Below are 23,913 nucleotides of genomic sequence, written 5' to 3' on the forward strand. Positions count from 1 at the left end.
CGGGAGGCAGACGCAGGCAGACTTACTAACACTCCAAGTAAATGCAAAGCGAGGGGAGTCGAGACGGCCAGAGACCCAGGGGTCACAAACAGACTCCTTCCCTAGCCGCTGCATCAGGCAGCGACACTCTCAGGAGGCATCCTGCAGGGGTGTGGCCAGCCCTGGTCTGCCTCATTCCGCGGGAAGACACCCAAGGACAGCTGCAGCACAGAGCCGCACACGGTCACCAGACGGGGGAGCAGAGGGCACCCCAGGACAAAGAGAATGTCAGCGAATGGAGGCACAAGTCACACACAACAAAGAAGCTATGCCAGGAGGTGGAGAAGGCCGGCTGGGAAGCAGAGGCCTGAAGGGTGAGGACGCGTCGCCGGGGAGACGCGGGCAGAAGCGGGTTCCAGGCAGAAACCGCACCGTTTAAAACCTGGGAGACGGGCGTTCTCTCTCCGAGCAGGAGAGCAACAGAAGAGAAGCAGATCTTTGTTTTTCAAACTCGCTTTGGTAACTGTGTGGAAGTGTCAGGGACAAGTCAGGGCAGCTGCAGTTACAAAAGGGAAAGCAGCAGGGCCAGGAGGAGGGAGGGACCATGGGACAGACCTAAGTGCACACACGGGAAAACCTGTAAGAGTGAGAGCGACCAGCGGCCAGTGGTATGCAAAAGGCCTCAGACGACGCCCCCCACCAAAGGTCCCACCCACTCCGCAGAGCCCAGGCCGGAGGAGGAGGTCATCCGAGAGGCCACTGCAGAGCGAGAGCCCCGCACGCACTCCTGAGCACAGCCAGTCGGCGGCGTGGGGACGGCCGCGTGGGGACGGGGCCGCCTGGCTCCGACCGGCCTTCCACAAGCCCCGCCTCCCCGGCTCGCTGACCACGCCCTCTGTGTCACCGTCCCCACCTGAGCGCCGCCGGACAGGTGAGACCAGGAGGCAGAGGGAAACACCAGGAGGCCGCAGGGCAAGTGTTCCCCGCCACCCAAGCCGGGGTCCTCAGCCTCGCTTCCGCTCTCGCCCACACAGGGGGCCCGACAGCGCAGTGAACGGCACGGACACTGCCCGGAGAGGGCGGGGAAAGGGGCGCCGGCCCAGGACCGCAGGGGGACTGACAGTTCTAAGCCCGCATTCCAGTGACAGCCCACACGGCAGACAGACTGTGAGGCGATCCCAGGGGCCGCACCTCTGCGCACCCTTCCTCCCCGCAGCCTGCTTCACCGGAGTGGACTAGCTGGGACCTGCGCTTGCTTCTGACCCACAGGATGTGACCGTGACTAGGCTGCACGCGCAGCAGGGCTAGTGTGCGGGCCCCCCGAGGTGACATCCTGCCTTGGGGGACTCTGTCTTAGCAGACAGGAGCACAAGACTCACCGCGGGCTTCAGAGAGGGCTCCAGGGGCCTCTAGGGACCGAGAGCGGTCTCCAGGTGACATCCAGGTGACAGCACAGAACAGGGACTTCCCCAGGAAGTAGATTCTTCCAGCAAGCCGGACAGCCTGGAGGCAGAGCACGCCCCACTCCAGCCTCTACGCGACACCGTGACCAAGTGACCCCGGGAGCAGAGGACCCAGCGAAGGCACCCCAGACTCCTCACCCACACAGGCCATGAGGCAGCGGACAGGGTGGGGTTTGAGGCGCCCCCATCCGTGGCCACGTGCTGTGCAGCAGCACACACACAGCCCACGCGCGTGACCCACACCACCTGCCTCCACACACAGACAGTAACAGGGCGCAGGCCCCCCAGACACAAGGTTCAAGAGAAGCACTTCGGAACTCAGTGTTCTTTCCAACCCGGGACTCAGATCACGCCAACCAATGTAACCGACCTTGCGGCTCCCAGCAACCGCTGCACGGCAAGGTTTTCTCCAGAATTCCACGGGGCGCTGCCCTTCAGGCCGAAGTCTGCCACCAAGCCTAACCCATGAACAAGGCGTAACAGACCAAAATTACTGATGTAATTCATGAGGCATCCCACCAGGGGTGTGACCAGCCCTGTGAACGTACGGTTCACAAAAGAGTCTAATTTAAAATCTAACTTAAGGGGCACCTGGGAGGCTCAGTGGGTTAAGCCTCTGCCTTCGGCTCAGGTCATGATCTCAGGGTCCTGGGATCGAGTCCTGCATCGGACTCTCTGCTCAGCGGGGAGCCTGCTTCCTCCTCTCTCTCTGCCTGCCTCTCTGCCTGCTTGTGATCTCTCTGTGACAAATGAATAAATAAAATCTTTAAAAAAAAAAAACATCTAACTTAAACCTTCAAATCCAAAGACGCTTCTGGCCCAGCAGGAAGGGACTGGGTTCCATCCGCGGCCCGTCCTCCTCCTCCCTCAGCAGCGCGCGCGGGGCCTCCCTGGCCCGGGTTCGGGCCCTGCGTCTGCCGGGAGAGGAGGACCTCAACGAGGGGCTGGCAGCGGGGACGGTCACAACGCACGACAAACTTAAGCAGGTCTCACTTAAGTCGTGATTTTCCACAAGGCCGCCCGACTGCTCCTGGAAGAGGACCTTACAGGACAAGCAGAGAGGTTCAAGGGGTCTTCAAGAGCCGGAGGGGCTTTACAGACAAGCGCGGGTATGAGGAAAACCCATGACCACTCGGCCAAAGAATAAAAGCCCCCACCATTAATCTCAAGGAAAGAAAATCACACCATTCTAATCGTCCAGTTCCTGATACTTCTGTGACATGACAGGAGGAGCTAAGAAGACAATGTGGGCCTCCCCTCCAAGCCCCGCTGCGCCTGCAAAGCGCTGGGCACACTGGGTGGGGGGGCTGGGGAGTGCTGGGGAGCCTCAGAGGGCTGTAGCTGGGGAGGAGAAAGGCAAACCCAGCACTTGATTAGCGCCGGCTACCACACTGCAGTGTTTCCATAGCAACCAGAGAGAAACTATAAAGCAAGCAGCTTTACATAAAATCATTCTCCATCACAATGAAATCTTACAGTCAGGAAAAACATTTTGATAAAGAACTAGTTAGACAGGACACTGACAATAATGCTAATCAATCACCACCCCCACAAACAATCATTCTTCCTTCTATTCTAAAATAATTTTATATTGTTCACACCAGAAGTCTGAAAGCTATTTTATGAATACTAAAATTACTATCAATAACGTGCGTCAGGTCCTCCACTTTAAAATCAGGGAACAGGCAAAAGCTATCACAAGAGCAATTACAACCAAATCAAAGCTCTGATCTCTGGTCTAGTATCTGCATCAAGCAAGAAAAATGCCCTCTGAAGTCTGAAAAGAGGGAAGAGTTAGGGTTAGACCGCTGAGGGAATCAAAGACAAGACAGAATACACAAATTCTGAGAAAAAAACAATTTTAGCCAAAGCCTTGTCACAGCAAACCATAATCACAAACCCAACTCCGGTCCTGTCGACCTATCCTCTGTCAAAAAATCCAATCAAGGGGTGCCTGGGTGGCTCAGTGGGTTAAGCATCCAACGCTCAGGTCATGATGTGGGGTCATGACATCGAACCCCACACTGAGCGCAGAGTCTGCTAGAAATTCTCTGTCTCTGTCTCCCCCACCCCTGCGTGCTCACACTCTCCCTCTCAAAAATTCTTTTTAAAAAAATAAAATCTTTTAAAAAATTCCAAAGACCGGGCGCCTGGGTGGCTCAGTGGGTTAAGCCTCTGCCTTCAGCTCGGGTCATGATCTCAAGGTCCTGGGATCGAGCCCCGCATCGGGCTCTCTGCTCAGCAGGGAAGCCTGCTTCCTCCTCTCTCTCTGTCTGCCTCTCTGCCTACTTGTGATCTCTGTCTGTCAAATAAATAAATAAAATCTTTAAAAAAAAAATTCAAAAGACTTTGTCTTCAACATCCCTAGAGCTAACTCTTGCTTGTCGCAACCTTCAACAACCCAGCCACAAACACCCACCAGGTAGAATCCGAACTCTTAGTATCTCACGTTACTCCCGCTTCTTAGCTTGTTTACAGAACAGTAAAGTGACCTGCTTTGCAATGATGAAATGACTATTTACATGTCAGCATGAAGAATACAGACCAAACCTGGCCAAACCCAGAGCGGTGTCTGGACCTTGAGGGCCCACACCGGCCTCTGACCAGACCAGGCAAGCCGGCCCCTCCTGACTCAGCAGGGCGGGGCTCTCCCAACAGCAGCCACAGACGCCGAGACTTCCAGCCGCAAGGACCGGGCTGCCCAGACACTCTTATCCCTGTTCTCACGCCCGACAGTGGGTAACTGGTTCTTCCAGAAAGAGGCTCTAGTGCCCTGTTCCTGCCCTTGCCACTATGACCCCGGCCGCACCACGCACAGGCAGAAGAGGGGACCAGAGTCACCATCAGCCCCTCCATTCCCCAAACACAAGGCCCTCCGCCACCCCTTCCTTGACTCGGGGACCCTTCCCAAGTCCACTTGCGCTTCCGGAAACTCCTCCAACTTCAGAGAAGACAGTGGAAGAGATGCCGCCCGCTTCGTCCGTACCCACAAACGAACCCCCGCGGAGAACCACCCGCTACTCGCGGGCTTTGCGGGTGGCTGCCCTCCCGGCGCGCACCGTTCCACGCTCCGTGGGGTCCACAAGGGCGTCCCCCATCCTGTTTGGACATGCAAAGCCCACTGTGCGTGGAGAAACTACAATCGTGACAAATTTTTTTTTTTTTTAAAGATTTTATTCATTTGACAGACAGAGACACAGTGAGAGAGGCAACACAGGCAGCAGGAGTGGGCGAGGAGGAAGCAGGCTTCCCACTGAGCAGAGCCCAATGTGGGGCTTGGTCCCAGGATCCCAGGATCCTGACCTGAGCCGAAGGCAGACGCCCAACGACTAAGCCCTCCAGGCGCCCCCATGACAAATTTTAATAACACTAACTGTTTAACCATTAATTATTTCAGCCTTTCCTAGACAGAAATAGAGAAATCTCCGTAAATACCCACCAAACACCAGTCCCTCATGAATGAACCCTTTCAACCCACACAGAAAGGATGGCCAGTGTGACAATTCTCTCAAAGGTCAGAATTTTACTGCCTGTGAGCCAAGGTCATTTTGAAACCCAGAACACGGAGCGGTAAATGGTCTCTGAACACAGACTGGAAGCACGCAGACATCACTGGTGAGCGCGACCAGCACAACCTCAACTGAAAGTGATCTGGCCAATTCACGAGTGTAATCACCGATGACCCTGTGCCAGCACCTAGGACAGTACCTGCGCACATCCACGAGGACATCATCCGGTCCCTGTGAGACTGCAAACAGGACCTGCCACCAGCACCAGCACGTGAAGGAAGCTGTGGCACATTCATGCCCCCATGACCGACAACACAAAGCAGCTCTGTGTGCATTCAGACAACAGACCCCCAGAGTTGGGCCCCCAAGAGCGCACCGGCACCCCCTGCGCAAACCCCCTCATCCACACTCACAAGGCCACCGTGCAAGGACACTCAAGGCGTGCGGAAGCAGCCGCCTCCAGGGCAGTACCGGAAGGTTGAGGACCTGGAGCCTAAACTCCCCCATGCCAGCCAACACAAAGAAAATCACTATTTTCAAGGGGAAAGGCAAACATAAAGATAAAAACAAAACAAAATTAAACTGCAAAGATAAGAAAATGTACAATTTTAGTTCTCACAACAGAATCAATCCATTTATCACCATGTAGTCTTAACAGCTCGAAGGACAGAGACTTCTGTTTTCTATTTGTCCTGAAAATTCGAGCCAACCTCTACCCCCTTAAGATCTTTAGAATTCAAGTTACTTACATACTCTGTATAATCAAAGCGAGCCAGACCTAAGTCCCCTAACATACACATCTGTCAGTGTCCTCAACGCCTCATCGGGAACCGCGTCCAGCGTTTGCGGTCTCACCGGGAAGCAGACGTCCGAGCATGCCGTCCCCTCCCTCCTCTCCACAACACGGCCTTTCGGTCCTTTCCGAGGAATACGGCACCCTGGGGACGGGAGAAGATCTGGGGTGCAGAGCAGACACGGCCCCGACGTCAGCTCTCTCGGCAGACCCATCTCCCATGTGTGCACAGACTAGCCGACAAGGTCCGGCCGGCGATGCGTAATGCACGGAGCTCACTGAACTTGGAGCTAGTTAAGGGTGAAACAGGAGAAACGGTGGAAATCCACTTCATGAGCATGTATTAACAAAAATAAGTGGCTTAAGAAACAAAGTGAGAAAAAAGTCCTTTAGTCCGGCGAGGTCTCATCTCTCACTAGAAGGACGCTGGGGCAGCGTGCAGACACGTCTGAGCGAGCGGACGAGACGCGAAGCACAGAAGCCATCACCTGCCCAGTGTCTCTCCCCCAGTGCTGACACGAACAGGTGACACAGAGCGAAGCTGGCACAGGGCACGCGTGCGAGCCCGACACAGACTCAAGGGCTCACACCCCCTCTCCTCTTCCACCTACTTCCCAGTGGAGCCAAGTTCTCTCCCACAAAACCACAGAATCCTCCTACATAAGCAAATCAACAATCACTGGTATCATCTCCATCTAGTTCATGTTTAAATGTACAAGTACCCCCATTTTCTCACTGAGACATAAATGACATATAACCCAAAACATTTTTTTTTAAAGTCATTTTGTTCAGGGCACCTGGGTGGCTGAGTGGGTTAAGCCTCTGCCTTCGGCTCAGGTCATGATCTCAGGGTCTTGGGATCGAGCCCATCATCAGGCACTCGGCTCAGCAGGGAGCCTGCTTCCTCCTCTCTCTCTCCCTGCCTCTCTGCCTCCTTGTGATCTCTGCCTGTCAAATAAATAAATAAAATCTTAAAAAAAAAAAAAAGTCATTTTGTTCCTTCCCTCCAAACCAGGATCCAAGCAAGGTTTTCTCATTGCGTATGGTCATTAATACAGACTCGGGTTCAACATTTGGTAAGACTATCTCCTATATGATGCCATCAATCAGCATCCGTGATCCTGAGTCAGGTCGCCTAGTCAATGAGGCACCACCAGGTCTTCCCACTTACAAAGAAACACGTGTTTTTTTTTAAAAAAAAAAAAAAAAAAGGCAGACACAAAGAAACACATGGCCCTCTGCAACCGGGAAGTAATCTATAGGGTACCCTTTGTCACTATATGACTACTCTGAACCAAAAATTTTACCCATGTAGGTAAAATGTTTCAACCAAACTTCTGTTTACAAGGAACACAGGACAAGAAATAAAACGACAGAAGCAGGAAAATCCCAGAGAACTCCAGCATGCCCTCCGGTCTACAGATGACTTGTCTGGACTCACGAAGAAAAGCCAAGCAAGGAGCGTTACCGGACACTGAGGCGAGCACGGGAATGACCAGCACACACGCAGGAACGAGGATCAGGGACCTAGTGGACTGTGCGGGATCAAATGACTGCTTGGGCGTGCTGCGGTGCTGCGGCGTGCAGGGGCGGCCCCTGTACCAACAGGTCCGCGAGGGTGCTGTGTCACGGGGCTGACATCGCACTTTCAAGTGTCCAACCACATGACGCAGGGGCAGGCAAAGCAAACATGGCAAACGGCAGTTCATGGGTTGTCATGCTTCTCTGGATTTCTGAAATGTCTCATGCTAAAAGGTTGGGGGCAGGGGAGAAAACACGGACTTGCTGCTCAAGTTGACTGAACAGGTGCTTACAAAACCAATTAATAAAAGTAATCCAGGAGCGCCTGTGCGGCTCAGTCCTTATGCATCTGTCTGCCTTCGGCTCAGGTCATGATCCCCTGGGTCCTGGGATCGAGCATCGGGCTCCTTGCTCGGCGGGAAGCCTGCTTCTCCCTCTCCCACTCGCTCTGCCTGTGTGTTTTCTCTCTCTCTCTCCCTCTTTCTCTCGCTGGGTCTCTGTCAAATAAATAAAATCTCAAATAAATAAATAAATAAAAGTATTCCATAAACTAGGTATTAGATGAAAGAAAATTATTATTTATTCTGGTAACTGTGACAAAGGTCACATGACTGTATAAGAAAGCGGCCTACATGAAGTTTTTGCAAATCTGCAATTTGCTTTAAAATATTTCAAAGGGGGGCACCTGGGTGGCTTGGGGCGCCTGGGAGTCTCAGTGGGTTAACGCCTCTGCCTTCGGCCGGTCATGATCCCAGGGTCCTGGGATCGAGCCCCGCATCGGGCTCTCTGCTCAGCGGGGAGTCTGCTTCCTCCTCTCTCTCTGCCTCTCTGCCTGCTTGTGATCTCTCTATCAAATAAATAAAAATCTTTCAATATTAAAAAATTAAATAAATAAATAGACTTTTAAAAACTATTTCAAAGGGACGCCTGGGTGGCTCAGTCCACTAAGCCTCTGCCTTCGGCTCAGGTGATGATCCCAGGATCTTGGGACTGAGTCTGGTGTCGGGCTCCCTGCTCAGCAAGGAGCCTGCTTCTCCCTCTGCCCTTCCCCCCACAGTGGTGTGTCTCTTGTTCTCTAATAAATTTTAAAATCTTTTAAAAAATACTTCAACAAGGGGCGCCTGGGTGGCTCAGTGGGTTGGACGACGGCCTTCGGCTCAGGTCAGATCCCGGAGTCCCGGGATCGAGTCCCGCATCGGGCTCCCAGCTCCACGGGGAGTCTGCTTCTCCCTCTGACCTTCTCCTCGCTCATGCTCTCTCTCTCTCTCTCAAATAAATAAATAAAATCTTTTAAAAAAAAAATTCTTTTAAACTTCAAAATAATAAAGCAAATATAGCAAAATGATAATTCTTAAATCTAAATGATACAAACAGAATGTTCATTTTACCAATCTGTCTACTTTTGTGTATTTTATAATAAAAAGTCACAAACGAATGCTCCTTTAAAAAAATGTGTTACTGGTGCAGCTGCTGTGGAAAACACTTTGGCAGTTCCTCAAAAAGGTGAACACAGAATTACCATATGAAGCGGCAATCCCACTTCGGGGTCTGTCGCAGCAGGATCTACAGCAGCACTCTCCACCACGGCTGACATGGAGACCCAAGCGCTCCTCAACAAATGCACAACACTGGTCCATACCTACAGCGGAATACGCGTCAGCCTTAAAAAAGGAAGGAAGCTCTGCTACAGCACGGGTGAACCTTGACAACACGATCCCGAGTGAAATCAGCAGGCCACAAATGCACACCAAGGATCCCACTGACATCAAGTACCTGAGTCATCACGTTCACACACGGGAGGAAGGTGGTTACCAAGAGCCGGGGGAAGGGGCAATGGGGCCAGGGCTTCCACGTGAAGCGATAAGATAGTTCTGGACATCTACAGGGTGATGGTTACGCAACAATGTGGACGTACTTAATGCCAGAGAATCCGACACCGAAAAACAGTTAAAAAGGTAAATTTTATGTTATTTGTATTTTACCACAGTAAAAAAATACAAAAAGAGATGCGAAAAGTTTATGAACACAGAGATCCAGGTCAGAACCCCCACTGCAGCAAACTACCCGGAGAGCGCCAGCCGAAAGGGACAGGCGCAGCCGTTACCCAACTGTTACCGGACTGAGCTGTGACCGAACACTTCCGTCGGTTCCAGTTTTCACTGACCAAAAGAAATCCAAAGAGGATTTTCATTTTCACAGAAGAGAGCAGAAAAAGCAAAAAGAGAATTCGGCACTGGCTCTGCAGCAAGCCATGACAGAGGCAGCACCCCGAGGGACGGCGCCCAGGCAGCTCCTTCCCCAGGAACGACACTCGGAATCCCAACGCGTCTCCACAGTCTCGATTTGCACAGCAAGAGGCATCCTGAGATACCAGAAAAGCCTACAGAGGTTTTTTTGAGTCTGGGAACGCTCAAAATTTTCTCCATGCAAAGGAATGGTAACTACTGCCTCACGGTACACCCTCGCAGCTCAGGAAGAGCTTCACGGGAGTGCGCTACTGTGGCACCAGACGGAGGCTTCCAGAGGCAAAAATCAACACCAGGATGTAGGAACGTTCCAAAACAGCCCCTAAAAACCTGACTAAGAATTACAGTATTAAAATGAGGGCCACCCCTGGGCACCTGGATGGTTCAGTCAGTGAAGCTTTCCAGGCTCAGGTCCCGATCCCGGGGTCCTGGGATGCAGCCCCGTGCCGGGCTCCCTGCTCAGCACAGAGTCTGCTTCTGCTTATCTTGCTCTCTGCGCGCCTCCCCTTGCTTGTGCTCCCTCTCAAACAGTCTCAAAACAAAACAAAACAAAACAAAACAGGAGGATCACCCTTCTCTTAACTAGTGTATTCCTACCGCATCTAAAGATACCTCTTCCTGGGCGCCTGGGGGCTCAGTGGGTCGAGCCTCGGCCTTCCCCTCAGGTCATGATCCCAGGGTCCTGGGACCGAGCCCCACATCGGGCTCTCTGCTCAGCGGGGAGCCGGCTTCCTCCTCTCTCCCTGCCTCTCTGCCTGCTTGTGATCTGTCTCTCTCTCTCTAATAACTAAATAAATTTTTAAAAGAAAATAAAAATAAAGATACCTCTTTCATTAAACTGACTCACCTGTTATCAAGTGCTTAACTATGAGGAAGAAGTATCAAAATCTTGATAATAAGAACCCAGAACACTGATGTCAGGGCTGTTACCCTTCTTCCTTAACAGACCGTAACCAGCAGTGTGCATGTTTTCTTTCTTCCTTCAAGTTTGCAGAGCACTGGCGACTGCACACCTCTGGATGTGACTAACTGTGCTTCATGGAAAAGGACACACGCTGGAATAGTTTCAGAATTATTAAATACGATGGATGCATTTTATTTTTTTTTATTTTTTTTTTAGATTTTTATTTATTTATTTATTTGACAGAGAGAAATCACAAGTAGGCAGAGAAACAGAGAGAGAAGGGGGAAGCAGGCTCCCTGCCGAGCAGAGAGCCCGATGCGGGGCTCGATCCCAGGACCCCAAGATCATGACCTGAGCCGAAGGCAGCGGCCTAACCCACTGAGCCACCCAGGCGCCCCCGGATGCATTTTAAATGTTAAAAATCGGACCCCACATTTGCTTCTTAGTATGTGTTCTTCTGCATCCGGTTTATCATGGCTTCCAAAGAAAAGCAAAAATTTTTTACAGATTTAATGTGGGGAGTGTTTATTAAGTTGATTTGGAGTTTTGCTTTTTTTTTTCTTTTAAGATTTATTTACTTGAAAGAGTGGGGAGGGGCAGAGGGAGGAACTCTCCAAGCGGACTCCTGGCTGAGCAGAGCCTGGCAGGGGGCTCGATCCCACGACCCATTACATCGTGACCAGAGCCAAAACCAGGAGACCAATGCTCAACTGGCGGAGCCGCCCAGGCACTCCAAGTTTTACTTTCTCAGGAACAGTTCCTAACTAGTCTTTGCCAGGACACGAAGGACCAGTGGGTGCAGCTCCGTGACCTGCTCAGCCAGCCTGGACTTGGACTGTGGGCAACAGCACACGCTGGGGCCGCCCTCGGGGCGGACAGGCACCGGCCAAGAAACACCCCCATGACTCAAGCTGGGCGTCGAGAGCCAGGGTCCAACAGACAGGAGCGCACCTGCGAACCACCGCCCCCACGGGGACAGACAGAAAGTCGAACATGAGTAAAGCCAAAATGCTGGGGTGTATTTTTCTTTTGAAATCTCTCAAATCTATATAAAAAAATAAGACGACCGATTGCAAACACGCTGGTAGAGAAGACAGACCCCTAGAGCATTAACCAACCTGACGTTCCGGCCCCACCTGAGATCCTTCTCCCTGGGCTCACCAAGTCAGCACACTGTCCCGAAGAGGCCAGCTCTCGGGCCTCATGGACCGTGCCCAAGGAGCAGCCGGGAGGTCCTTCTCACACAACCGGTGTCCCCGTGTCCCTGCACTCGTGCTGGAGTCTCCACCTCAGGCCTACACTCTCTCCTCACAGCCCGGGGCTGGCGGAGAACGGTTCTCAGCACATGCCCGGCACCATCAGCGCCGGGCCGCTCCTTCCTAGGCGATTTCACAGCAGGACTCCCATAAACAAGCCTCCGTGCCTGATGAACACCCTTACTCCCATAACCTCACATCAAAGAGCCACACCTCAACAAAAGGAAACCTTGAGCTTTCCCAGTTTTCTGCAATGAGGTAGTACAGAAAACGAAACCTCCTGAACGGAGCCGTCCTGCGCAGACACACATGCGCCCTCACGCGAAATGGCCCAAACACACCTTTAACGACTGTATGGACAATGTACCGCCCGGCTCCCCAAGTCCTTCTGACTTCTAGGTGTCAGGTAATGACCTCCGGGCCGAGTAGTGGCAACAGAAGAACACGTATTACCAGGCGGCTCTGCCTTCTGAATAACACAAATGTGAGCTGAAAGAAAAAAATGCCTCCCAGGGTACCGGGGTGGCTCAGTCAGTTAAGCGCCTGCCTTCAGCCCAGGTCATGATCCTGGGGTGCTGGGGCAGAGTCCCCCATCAGGCTCTCTGCTCCGCGAGGAGTCGGCTTCTCCCTCTGCCCTCACCCTCTCTGTGCTTTCTCTTGCTTTCTTTCTTTCTCTCACTCAAATAAATAAAAATCTTTAAAAAAATAAAAATAAAAAAGAGAGAGAGAGAGAAACTCTTTTCTCTTTGTGATGAGAACTCTTAGGACTTACTCTTAACAACCGTCGCCCCGATCATACAACAGTGCTGGCTCTGGTCACCATGGCGTACACATCACATCCCGAGAACTTTTTTATCTTCTAACTTCAAGGTTCTGCCTCTGACCACCTTCCCCCTCCTCTACTTTTTGCCTCTGGTAACCCCAAGTCTGATCTCTTTTTCTAGGAGTTTGTTGTTTTTAGATTCCACATTTAAGTGAGATCATACAGTATTTATCTTTCTGTGCCTGACTTACTTCACAGAGCACAGTGTGTTCAAGGACCCTCCGCGCTGCCACAAGATTTCTTCACTTGTTCTACGGCTGAATACTGATTCACCGTATATATACAATACACACACGTCTTTATCTGCTCACCTGCCCGTGGGACACTCACTGTCCGCCCATCTCAGCTACCATAAACAATGCTGCAGTGCATGGAGTGCGCAGACAGAGATCTTTCTGAGTTCGTATTTTCATTTTCCTTGGATATATTCCTAGAAGTGGACTTGCTGGATCATATGGTAATTCTATTTTTATTTTTTGAGGATCCTCCATATACTGTTTTCCGTAATGGCTGTACCAGTTAACATTCCCACCAGCAGGGTACGAGGTTCCCTCTTCCCCCATCCGGGCCAACGTGTGTTATCTCCTGTGTGTTTCCTAACGGCCGTGTTAACAGATGTGCTGTCTAGCGCTGCCGACCATCTTTTCACGCATCTGTGGCCTTTCACAGACCTTCTTTGGAGAAATGTCTACTCAGGTTCTATCGTCCACTTCTAAACTGCGTTATTTGGGACTCTTTTTTCTTTCGCTATTCAGTTGTATGAGTTCTTAATATTTTTTGGATACTAACCCCTCATCAAATACACAGTTTGCGAATATTTTCTCCCTCTCCATAAGCTGCCCTTTTGTTTTGCTCATCGTTTCCTTTGTTGTGCCTGAACGTCTTGATTAAAGAAAGCTCCATGAGTCAAGAAGAGAGACCGCAAGTGACAACACGATGCCCACAACACATTAACGTAACTAACATCTGGGACACACTTGACCCTTACACTTTACAATGCAAGGAGTAATTTTTATTGCTTGACTAGACTGTAACACCTGAGACACAGGCCCATACAGGAATGAAAAAATCACGCAGCTATACCGCGCACCTGAAATCACGGCTCTCCAAGGATTCCCCGGACAAATAAACAAGAACGAGAAGGAGCCGGCTCCAGCTGGGGCGAGCAGCCGCGGGGACCAGGGACCTTCTGGCTGCCCGCCCCGGCTGAGGGCCACAGTCACCCAACACGGGCGGCGCCGCACCAGGAATTGATAAGTCAAGACCGCAGGGCCGGGTAGCTTCTACACGCAGAGACAGAACGACCGAAGAGCAGAGGGAAGAGAAGAGAACCGGCGGCAGGGCTGGCTCTGGGGCAGGGCTAGCGACACAGAACGAAGCCCTCTCCGCCGGAGACCCCGCGGCCGGCCGCCAGCGGAAAGGCAAGAGCAGTGGCCGTGGAGAGTCTGAAGGCGGAGCGGCAGCGTCCGCCACCCGCGCCCCGCAGGGCGCCCTTGCCCGAGGCAGCTCCCCGAGAAGCCCACCCCGCGGCCGGCCTGGCCGCTCCCGCACAGCCTCCCGCCCTCCCTCCCGACCTGCGGCCGCCACTGAACCACTGAGTCCTGGAGAAACCCCGCGGCCAGCAGGGAGAGCCACCCCCAGGAGTGCGCCCGCCCTGCCCGCCGGGGGACACGGGGACGGGTGCGCCCTCGGCCTGGAGGGACCCGGGTACTTCCCCCCCGCACCGAACTGCGCTTGCACAGGTTTAAACAGCTCGTGCTCCTCACACGGACCGGATTTCCTCACAGGCGTTCTTCCTTTCCTCGGGCCATAAGCCTGTTTTTTTGTGGGTTTTTTTTAAGATTTTATTTTGTTTATTTGACAGACAGAGATCACATGTGGGCAGAGGCAGGCAGAGAGAGAGGAGGAAGCAGGCTCCCCGCTGATCAGAGAGCCCGATGCGGGGCTCGATCCCAGGACCCTGGGATCATGACCCGAGCCGGAGGCAGAGGCTTAACCCACTGAGCCACCCAGGCGCCCCCATAAGCCCGTTTTTTAAGTCCCTAACACGAAACACTGACCCGGCACCTACTTATACGCGCGTTGGTCCAGGTAAAACCCAAAAAGACCCGAGTCCAACCAGAGTCTCCCAAAGCGCGGGCCGCCTGGCCGGCTCGGCCGGGAAGAGCACGGCACTCCTGATCTCGGGGCTGTAGGCCATTCATGTTACGTCCAGGGCTGTAACCCTGCACACCACGTGCAGAGATCACTGAAAAAATGAAAAGAAAATCGGGGTGCCTGAGAGGCTCAGTCTTAACCGACTTCGCCTGACTTCAGCTCAGGTCCTGATCTCAGTGTCCTGGCGCGGAGCGCCGGACCCTGCTCCCCGCTCAGCATGGAAACTGCTTCCCCTCTCCCTCGCCTGCTCCTGCTCTCTTTCTCTCAAATAAAACCACTTTTAAAAATCAAGTAAAATAAAATCTTAAAAACAGAAGAGTCTAACAAAGCACCTGGGCAAGGAACAAGACAGCACCCGCCTCCCTTCCACACCGCGCCAGCAGGCTGGTTCCCAACCCCAAATCCCCAGGCCCTCCTCTGTGAGCCCACGACAACGACCCTTGGCCGGCAGTGTATGCGGTCTTGACCAGACTGTCTTGGACATGAGAGGGGCAGGCTCCTGGCCTCTGCCCGTCAGCCTGTCCCAGGAGAACAGGAGCAGTAGGTTTGTCGCGGGCGTCCCTGGCGGCACGCTGCAGGCCTGAGACCAAGTCCAAACCCCCTCCTGCCTGCCTTCCATCCCCTCTGCCGTCCCGTCCCCAGGCCGCCCGTCACTTGCCCGCCCCACTGCACCCGCTCTGAATCAACTCCCCTCTCGTCTTCCAGCTTGTCTGCACCAACACCACCACCGAGTCCACATGGGGCCTGCGGAGCCCACTGGAAGAGCCCCCGCTCCAGCTCTCTGGATCCTCGGAGGAGTGTCTTGGACCACACCACCCTTCTCTGATGCCAGAGCCTCCCCCCCCCCCGTGCCGAGGAGGCTGCCCCCCACTGGCAGGCCTTCCCCCCAGGCTCTGCTCCCCGCACCCCACTCCACAGGGACCTTTCTAGGAGGGGCACTTCTGCTACTCATTTCAACGTCAGCTGTATTTCTACGAGTCGCGCACCCCATCATCCACCTCTAAGTAGCTGTTTTACATTCTTCCCTGGAAAATGCTGTTGCTACTTTTACAACAGTGCCTCAGTGGGGAGAACTCTTTCAAACCTCATCATTTGTCCAGACGCAGAGCAGAGGGCGGGGGGGGGGGGGTGCTGAAGGACAAACGAGAAGACACACGGGTGACCTGGCATTCACCTGCCTCCAGGAGCAGCAGCTCCGAGACACCGTCCTTCCTGGTGTCGTGAACGCGGGAGCTGAGCCCCAGCAGCATGACAAAGCCCTCTCCCGGAGCCACTGTGACCGCCATCGGGCCGTGCACCACCTTCACACTCAGACACACCGCCTCCTGCGACAGGTCACGGGATGCCTCCTTCTCAGCAAGCCCCGTCTTACACAACTGGAGTCCTGTCCGTTTTCCCGGCGTTATCTGCTACTGTTTTCTTCAAGGACTACGTGTTCCAACAGGTCTACTGACAATCCTGCATCACGGCCGATCTGCCACTGCTTCCCACAGTCTGGGATGGCCTCACCCTGCTTCCTGCACGCTGGTATCTCACGGCTTCTTCGAAAACACTTCCTCCAGGACGTCTCCCAGACCTCAGACCCAGACGTGCCTTCTCCCCGGACTCCTCGCTCGCGTCCCTCCCTAGCGCCTCTCTTCCTCGCCAGCCTCCAGCGGGGCCACGTCTCGGGCCTCCTCGCGCGTCGCACCACAGCCGGGCAGGGTGGGCAAGAGCTAACAGTGACTAAACCGGAGTAAAGTGGGAAAAGCTACATTCATCTAGTCTTGGGGGACCCCTCCACAAGCCAGGTAATTCGCTCCAGCTGCGAGAAGATCCCAGACTATTCTACTACACAGGAGTCCACATGTGGAAGAGCAGTCCGAGAAACCAGAAGTCAGCTGTCCTGCTGTGTAACTGTGCCAGGTGGGTAAATGGTCACAAAGTCACAGAGACAAAGACTGTACTTTTCAAAACTGCCAAGGCCGTGAAAAACAAGGAAAGACCTCAGAAACTATCACAGAAGCGACTAAACAGACCTAACTATATAATGTGGGATCCTGGGCCTCAGAGCAAAAATGGGTGAAATCCAAACAAAGTTAGGGCTTTGGTTAAGCGTGACGTCCAGGGGCACCTGGGTGGCTCAGTGGGTTAAAGCCTCTGCCTCTGGCTCAGGTCATGATCTCAGGGTCCTGGGATCGAGTCCCGCATCGGGCTCTCTGCTCAGCGGGGAGCCTGCTTCCCCCTCTCTCTCTGTCTGCCTCTCTGCCTGCTTGTGATCTGTCTGTCAAATAAATAAATAAAAATCTTTAAATTTAAAAAAAAAAAGAGTGCCATCCAGGGGCACCTGGGTGGCTCCGTCAGCTGGGCGTCTGCCTTCTGCTCATGTCCACGGTCTCGGGGTCCTGGGATCGAATTTCGAGTCATCGGGCTGCCTGCTCAGCGGAGAGTCTGCTTCTCCCTGTGCCGCTCCCCATTCTCTCTAAAAACTGAGTAAATAAAATCCTCAAATCAAACACAGGAATGTACCAACATGGACTTCTTAGCTTTGACCACCTCAGCAGTGGGATGTGAGATGTCACCATCCAGAAGCCTGGAGAAAGGACAGAGAGCAGCGCCTCCCACTGCTACTTCCACCACTTCTATAAAGACAACACTACTCAAAAAAAAAAAAAAAAGACAAAACCTCGTGCAGGACGTGTATTCTTACCACACTTACTAACTGCCCTCGACGCCAGGCTACACTGGCTGGACAAGTCAGTTCTGGGGAACCGAGACAAAGCACCAGAGCCGGCGGCACAACAACCGGACCCAAGCTCACCCGCTGTGACCGCATCCACGGACACCCAGTGTGGCCAGCCGAACACAGCTCCCAAGGAGTCCCTAGTCTAATCCCTGGGCCTGTGGGCATCACAGGTCGCAAGGCAGAGGGGAATTAAGGCTGCAGACGAGACGGAGCTGAGGTCTCGGCAGCAGACCGGGAGCAGAGCCGGGGTTATCCGGGGGCCCCGAGTAATCACGAGGCTCCTCCAAAGTGGAAGAGGGAGGCAGAAGACGGGGCAGAAAAGGGGGGCCACACTGGAGGGCCAGAGATCCAACGCCGCTGGCTTTAAGGGTGGAGAAAGGGCACACAGGCCAAGGAAGGTGGAGAGCCCCTGGAGACGAAAGAGGCAAGAAAACCGAGTCCCCCCGGAGCCCTCAGGAGGAACCCGCCCTACCAACACCCTGGCCTTCGTCGGGGGAGATTCATGTCTTCTCATCAACAGAACCGTTACATGAGCAAGCTGCACCGACACCACCAAGCCCGGGCACGCGTTACAGCTACAGAACGTGAGCGGCAGCACCAACGAACAACGTGCGCTTCTCCCCACGCTGGGCGCACGAGTCGTCAGACCCGGCCGGCCTCCTGTCACCTCTCCCACACGGCACACCCTGCAGCGCCTTCCGCCCCACCCCCTGGACACAACACAGTTGGGGACTTCAAAGAAAACTATCAAGAAAAGGAAAAGTGGGGCGCCTGGGTGGCTCAGTGGGTTAAGCCGCTGCCTTCGGCTCAGGTCATGATCCCAGAGTCCTGGGATCGAGCCCCGCATCAGGCTCTCTGCTCGGTGAGGAGCCTGCTTCCTCCCCTCTCTCTGCCTGCCTCTCTGCCTACTTGTGATCTCTCTCTCTCTCGTTAAAATAAATAAATAAAATCTTTTAAAAAAAAAAAGGAAAAGAAAAGAAAAGGAAAACGGGAGACGAGAAGTTAATTCTAGGACAAAGATGTCCTCCCCAACTTTCTAACACCTCACTGTTCCATTAGTCTTTACTTCAAAGTCCTTTTTCAAAACATTCAAACAGCTTCAGCACAGTCAGTCATCTTTTACAAGCCCGCCATCAGATGGGAAGCCAAGTGTAGCAGAATCAGATAGAAGCACTTCACTGAAGAGAAACAAAGTTCCCACAGAAATCCCATTAAGGTTCCATCTGCTGACAACCAAACTCGCAGTGAAAGTGACTCTGACTTCTCTACGCGTCAGGCTAAGACACAGGACACAATTCAAAGATTTCCTTTCTCAAGTGTTGGAGAAAATTTTTCCTTCAAGAAAAACTTTTGAGTGTTAGCATATTTAATGTATTAATCTCTACACTAAAAAACTTCAAATCTCAGATGAACTCTTCTCAAAGGACTGGAAATACCTATAACGGAAATCCAAATCCTCTCCCTCCAGCATGAAGGCTACACACTCCCTGAAGTCGGAACCAGCGGCAGGACTGCAGGTTCTTGGCAGTTTCAGACCCCGTAAGGCTGGGCTTGCGTTTTATCACCCAAAAGGTGAGTGAATTTGTTTGTTTTAAAAGCATTCTCCAGGGCGCCTGAGTGGCTCAGTGGGTTAAGCCTCTGCCTTCAGCTCAGGTCATGATCTCGGGGTCCCGGGATCGAGTCCCGCATCGGGCTCTCTGCTCGGCGGGGAGCCTGCTTCCTCCTCTCTGTCTGCCTGCCTCTCTGTCTACTTGTGATCTCTGCCTGTCAAATAAATAAATAAATAAAATCTTTTAAAAAATAATAATAATAAAAGCATTCTCCACATATTCTAATTAGCCAGCCATTTTTGTAATTAAAAAAGAAAATTCCACCAAGAGTGTTGCTTTGGGGTTTTTTTGTTGTTGTTTTTTATTTTTAACTTCCTGTTTTACAGGATGTAAAACCACATGTAGAAACGTGGTACATGAAGCAAGGCTTCTCCTCCCAAGAGTACTGGGGTTCCTCACTGCTTCTCTCACCTTCTCTATTTTAGCTAAGTTTACACAGTAGAGCCATAATGACTCATACAGAATTAAGCGAAAGTCTTCTCATTTCGCTACCTATGAATGCAGTGGAAAATAAAACAATCACAATTCTGGCCAAAACCTTAAGAATCAAGCACCCTACGCAACTTCTCATTACTTAGAAATAGTCACTCTTCCCGGACATTAGCATTCCCGCTCTGGCGCCAGCCAGCAGAACGGGAGGTAGGGGGCACTTAATGCCTTGAGAAAAGAAATCTATCTGCTACATTTCAGATGAAAACTAACCTCTGATATCCCAAAGTTATTAAGCATTTACAAGTTAAATTTCAATTCCAGCCGTTCTAAAAGGTCCCATTTTACAGCGTTAAACAACTAATTGGAAGACAGAGGGATTTCATGAATTTGATGTAATCTTGACAAAAAATTTTGATCTAAGTGATCAAAAAAGTTTATGTTGAGAAGAGGCCAACATTTTTATAAAGTGAACAGACGCACACTCGGAAAATGAGTGCCTACAGATTTTCATGATAATAAATAATTCACTGCCAGATGCCAAGGGCAGAGCTGGCAACCTGGGTCTTGCCCCCCCGCCAGCCAGTGAGGACACTGGAACGCCCACTAGCACCTCAACCCAGGCTGGGGTGGGGCGCTCCACGAGCCCCGGCCCAGGGGACAGTATTTCCAGCCCTTTCAGCCCCTGAAAACCTCAGCTGAAGTAATGGGACAGACTCCTTCTACTTTCACACTGAAAATGCACTTAACTCTTCAGTCACTGAACCAGCTTCAAAACTGTGGGATTTCTTAAGTTTTAGAACGGTGTCTAGATATTTTCAACCACAACCAACTGCCCTTACCCCTTACTACCTAAAACGTTAAAACCACACATTCAACACAGTTATTCAAACTGAAATCTCAAGTCTCTATCACCCAAATTATACCCATAATTAGTCTTTTCAAAAGCAACCTTTTTGTCAATTACCTAACATTACAGAACACAAAGGGAGGGGGTAACACACAATTCCATTTGGGTGTATTTCCCTCCAAAGAGATTACTTTTTTCTTTTTTCTTTTTTTTTTTTTTATAAGATTTTATTTATTTATCAGAGAGAGAGAAGAGCAAGCACAGGCAGACAGAATGGCAGACAGAGGCAGAGGGAGAAGCAGGCTCCCTGACGAGCAAGGAGCCCGATGTGGGGCTCGATCCCAGGACCCTGGGAATCATGACCTGAGCCGAAGGCAGAGGCTTTAACCCACTGAGCCACCCAGGCGCCCAGAGATTACTTTTTTCTTCATTAAAATGCTAAAACTAGGGGCACCTGGGTGGCTCAGCCGGTTAAGCAGTCAACTCTTGATACCTGCTTAGGTGGTGGGATCCAACCCTCTTCTGGCTCCCTGCTCAGCGGCAAGTTGGCTTGAGATTCTTTCCCTCCGCCCCTCCCCACGCTTGAGGTCAGGGTCTCTCTCTCTCTCAAAATAAAATCTCTTCTTAAAGAGGCTAAAACTGGGCGCCTGGGTGGCTCAGTGGGTTAAAGCCTCTGCCTTCAGCTCAGGTCATGATCTCAGGGTCCTGGGATGGAGCCCCGCACCGACTCTCTGCTCAGCGGGGAACCTGCTTCCCTCTCTCTCTCTGCCTGCTTGTGATCTCTGTCTGTCAAATAAATAAATAAAAATCTTTTTAAAAAAATAAAAATGCTAAAACTATGGGGTGCCTGGGTGGCTCAGTAGGTTAAGCCTCTGCCTTTGGCTCAGGTGATGGTCTCAGGGTCCTGGGATCAAGCCCCGAATCGGGCTCTCTGCTCCGAGGGGAGCCTGCTTCCTCCTCTCTCTCTGCCTGCCTCTCTGCCTACTTGTGATCTCTGTCTGTCAAATAAATAAATAAAAATCTTTTTTAAAAAATGCTAAAACTAGGGCGCCTGGGTGGCTCAGTTGGTTGGGCAACTGCCTTCGGCTCAGGTCACGGTCCCGGAGTCCCGGGATCGAGTCCCGCATCGGGCTCCCAGCTCCATGGGGAGTCTGCTTCTCCCTCTGACCTTCTCGCCTCTCATGCTCTCTCTCACTGTCTCTATCTCAAATAAATAAATAAAATCTTTTAAAAAAAAATGCTAAAACTAAAACATAAAATAAATAAAAATGGTAAAACTGGGGTCAGAGGGATCTTAAGGCCACCTCTATTCCGGAGAATTTATATTTGTACTAAAGCTATGGTCTCGAAGCTCAGGAACTTTATTACAATAGCTTGGGAGGGTTTAAAAAAAAAAAAAAAAGATAAAATGCTCAAACTTTCCCAGTACTCCACTATCATGCTAAACCACTGCTTATGTTACAAGGGGCCAGAAGGGGCTCAAAGTTCTAAATGAAATACAGCAGCAGCAAACAATTATACACTCAGGAAGCCTTCACCTTGGCCCCCAAAAGCAGCAGTCCTACTAAAACTGCTTCCAGAGGCTTTTTCCTTCACAAAGACAACTTTCCCATTAATTATTTTCCTTTATCTCCTGTCCTGTACCAATTGTAAAAGCCATGTCCCACACCTTTACCTAACTTGTAAAGGAAAACTTATGATGAGAACAAATGAGAAAATGGCTGAAATCACGTAGCATTCTTCCCAGTCAATCAAATAAATGAAAGTTCATGACCCCAAATTTCTCCTTCCAAAATTACTCAAACACTTCTATATAAAGTCTTTAAACAATTCAACAACTATCTCTTGAACCAATTCCCTGACTAATGTCACACCCCAGAGCGGGCCCTGAGTGACCAGGAACCATTCCTACTGTCATTAAGCGTCCAGCCCTCTTTCACAGGGACAGATGAAAACCAGTTGTGACACATTTGACCAGTTAAGCTGCGTGGCTCACTGCTTGGGAATGATGATTAAGAAGGCTAAGAGGAAGCATTTAACTAAGACCCAAAGGCTGAGAGGGAATCACCTCGTCCATCTGGAGGGGAGACAACGATGGACAAGCAGCGGACCCTGGCCCAGACAGAGGACCAGCATGTGTCGAGGCCATGAGAGAACAAGGCACATGTCCCAGTCTAGGAAATGGAGGGCCCATGTAGCCCGTGCATCAGGAGGTAAGGCCAGAGTGATAGGGGATCACAGAGGGGACTTGGCGGGGAGGGGGGTAATTATACAATCAGGGTTAGGTTGTTAATAATCCCTTGGGACCTTACCATAAAAATAACATCCGTAGTTCTCCTGTATATATAAAACACTACTTAAATAGAGTATTAAACGTGTAGGAGAAGCAGAGTTAAGCACAGAATAACAAAAACAGACATGGGAACACATAGTTCAGTCTGACTTAGCTTAAAAGATACCATGACTAAGACCATCAAATAGAAGAGCCACTTCTTAACAAAAATGTCTTCATCAGAATTAACAGAATAGGGGCGCCTGGGTGGCTCAGTGGGTTAAGCCGCTGCCTTCGGCTCAGGTCATGATCCCAGGGTCCTGGGATCGAATCCCACATCGGGCTCTCTGCTCAGCAGGGAGCCTGCTTTCTCCTCTCTCTCTGCCTGCCTCTGTCTACTTGCGTTCTCTGTCTGTCCAATAAATAAATAGAATCTTAAAAAAAAAAAAAAAGAATTAACAGAACCGTTGTCAAAGTGGGTCATTTCCTAAGGCTTTTAGGCTTTCTACACTGATCAGCTCTAACTGCCGGAGTTCCAGGAGCTGAGGGCTGACACCCTCTCTCATACAGCTTTAAGATAAAACTGAAGAAGTCGAACAGCACAAAAAAGTTTATGGAGCAGGCCAAGCTCAACCCCCCCCAGAGCAACGAGTACAGGGCAGCAACACACTGACACAGGGTGCAGTCAGGCTAGTATCCTCCCTCTCACCTACTAACAAGCAGGTATTTGCTATTAAAAAAGGAAGCACATCCATTATGCTTACCATGCGAGGGATGAAGGAACTCACACAGGGTAATGGACAGATCAAAACACTTATTTCGGCAACAAATGCAGATGATGCTCTGAACCAGCATTTACTGACACTGTCTAATTACGTTATTTAATTGATAATGGGCTCACTGCCCATATGCAAAATAACTCTCTTGTTACAGTAGATAAAACGTAACCTTACTATATCATATTAAGTGTACTTAAAAACAGAGGCACACAAAGCTTCTTGAAAAATCTTCTCAAATACAAATAGCATGGTTTAACTCCCGCGCGAAGCTCTACTTGTCACACTGTATCAACACTGCAATTACAGCTAACATGACAGTCACTGGTCCTAAGCAGCCCGTCTGGTTTGAGAGATGAAAGACGCTGCCAGGGCAGTGGGATCAGCATGTCTGGTCCACGGAGGGGCTAGAGGACACCCCACAGGGCCGTGCAAGTGAGCAAGCCCACCCAGAGTCAGAACTGCAAATGCTCGGAACTCAAGGCTGTGGGGCACCTCTCAACACAAACTTCTGGTAAATTTTATGGTTTTTTTCCCATAGTTTAAAAAAAAAAAAAAAATTAAAAACCTGTGAAAGTCTCACATTTGGATCAAATTTAG

At 51.2% G+C, this 23,913-nt stretch overlaps 1 protein-coding gene across 1 annotated transcript in view; it reads right to left on the bottom strand.

Annotated features, from left to right (window-relative positions):
- ANKRD11 (ankyrin repeat domain 11) overlaps nucleotides 1–23,913 on the bottom strand; it is a 177,203-nt gene that overhangs the window by 152,243 nt on the left and 1,047 nt on the right. The window lies entirely within an intron of this gene.

The sequence above is a fragment of the Mustela erminea genome, chromosome 19 (assembly GCF_009829155.1).
Source record: "Mustela erminea isolate mMusErm1 chromosome 19, mMusErm1.Pri, whole genome shotgun sequence".
In the NCBI taxonomy this organism is placed as follows: domain Eukaryota; kingdom Metazoa; phylum Chordata; class Mammalia; order Carnivora; family Mustelidae; genus Mustela; species Mustela erminea.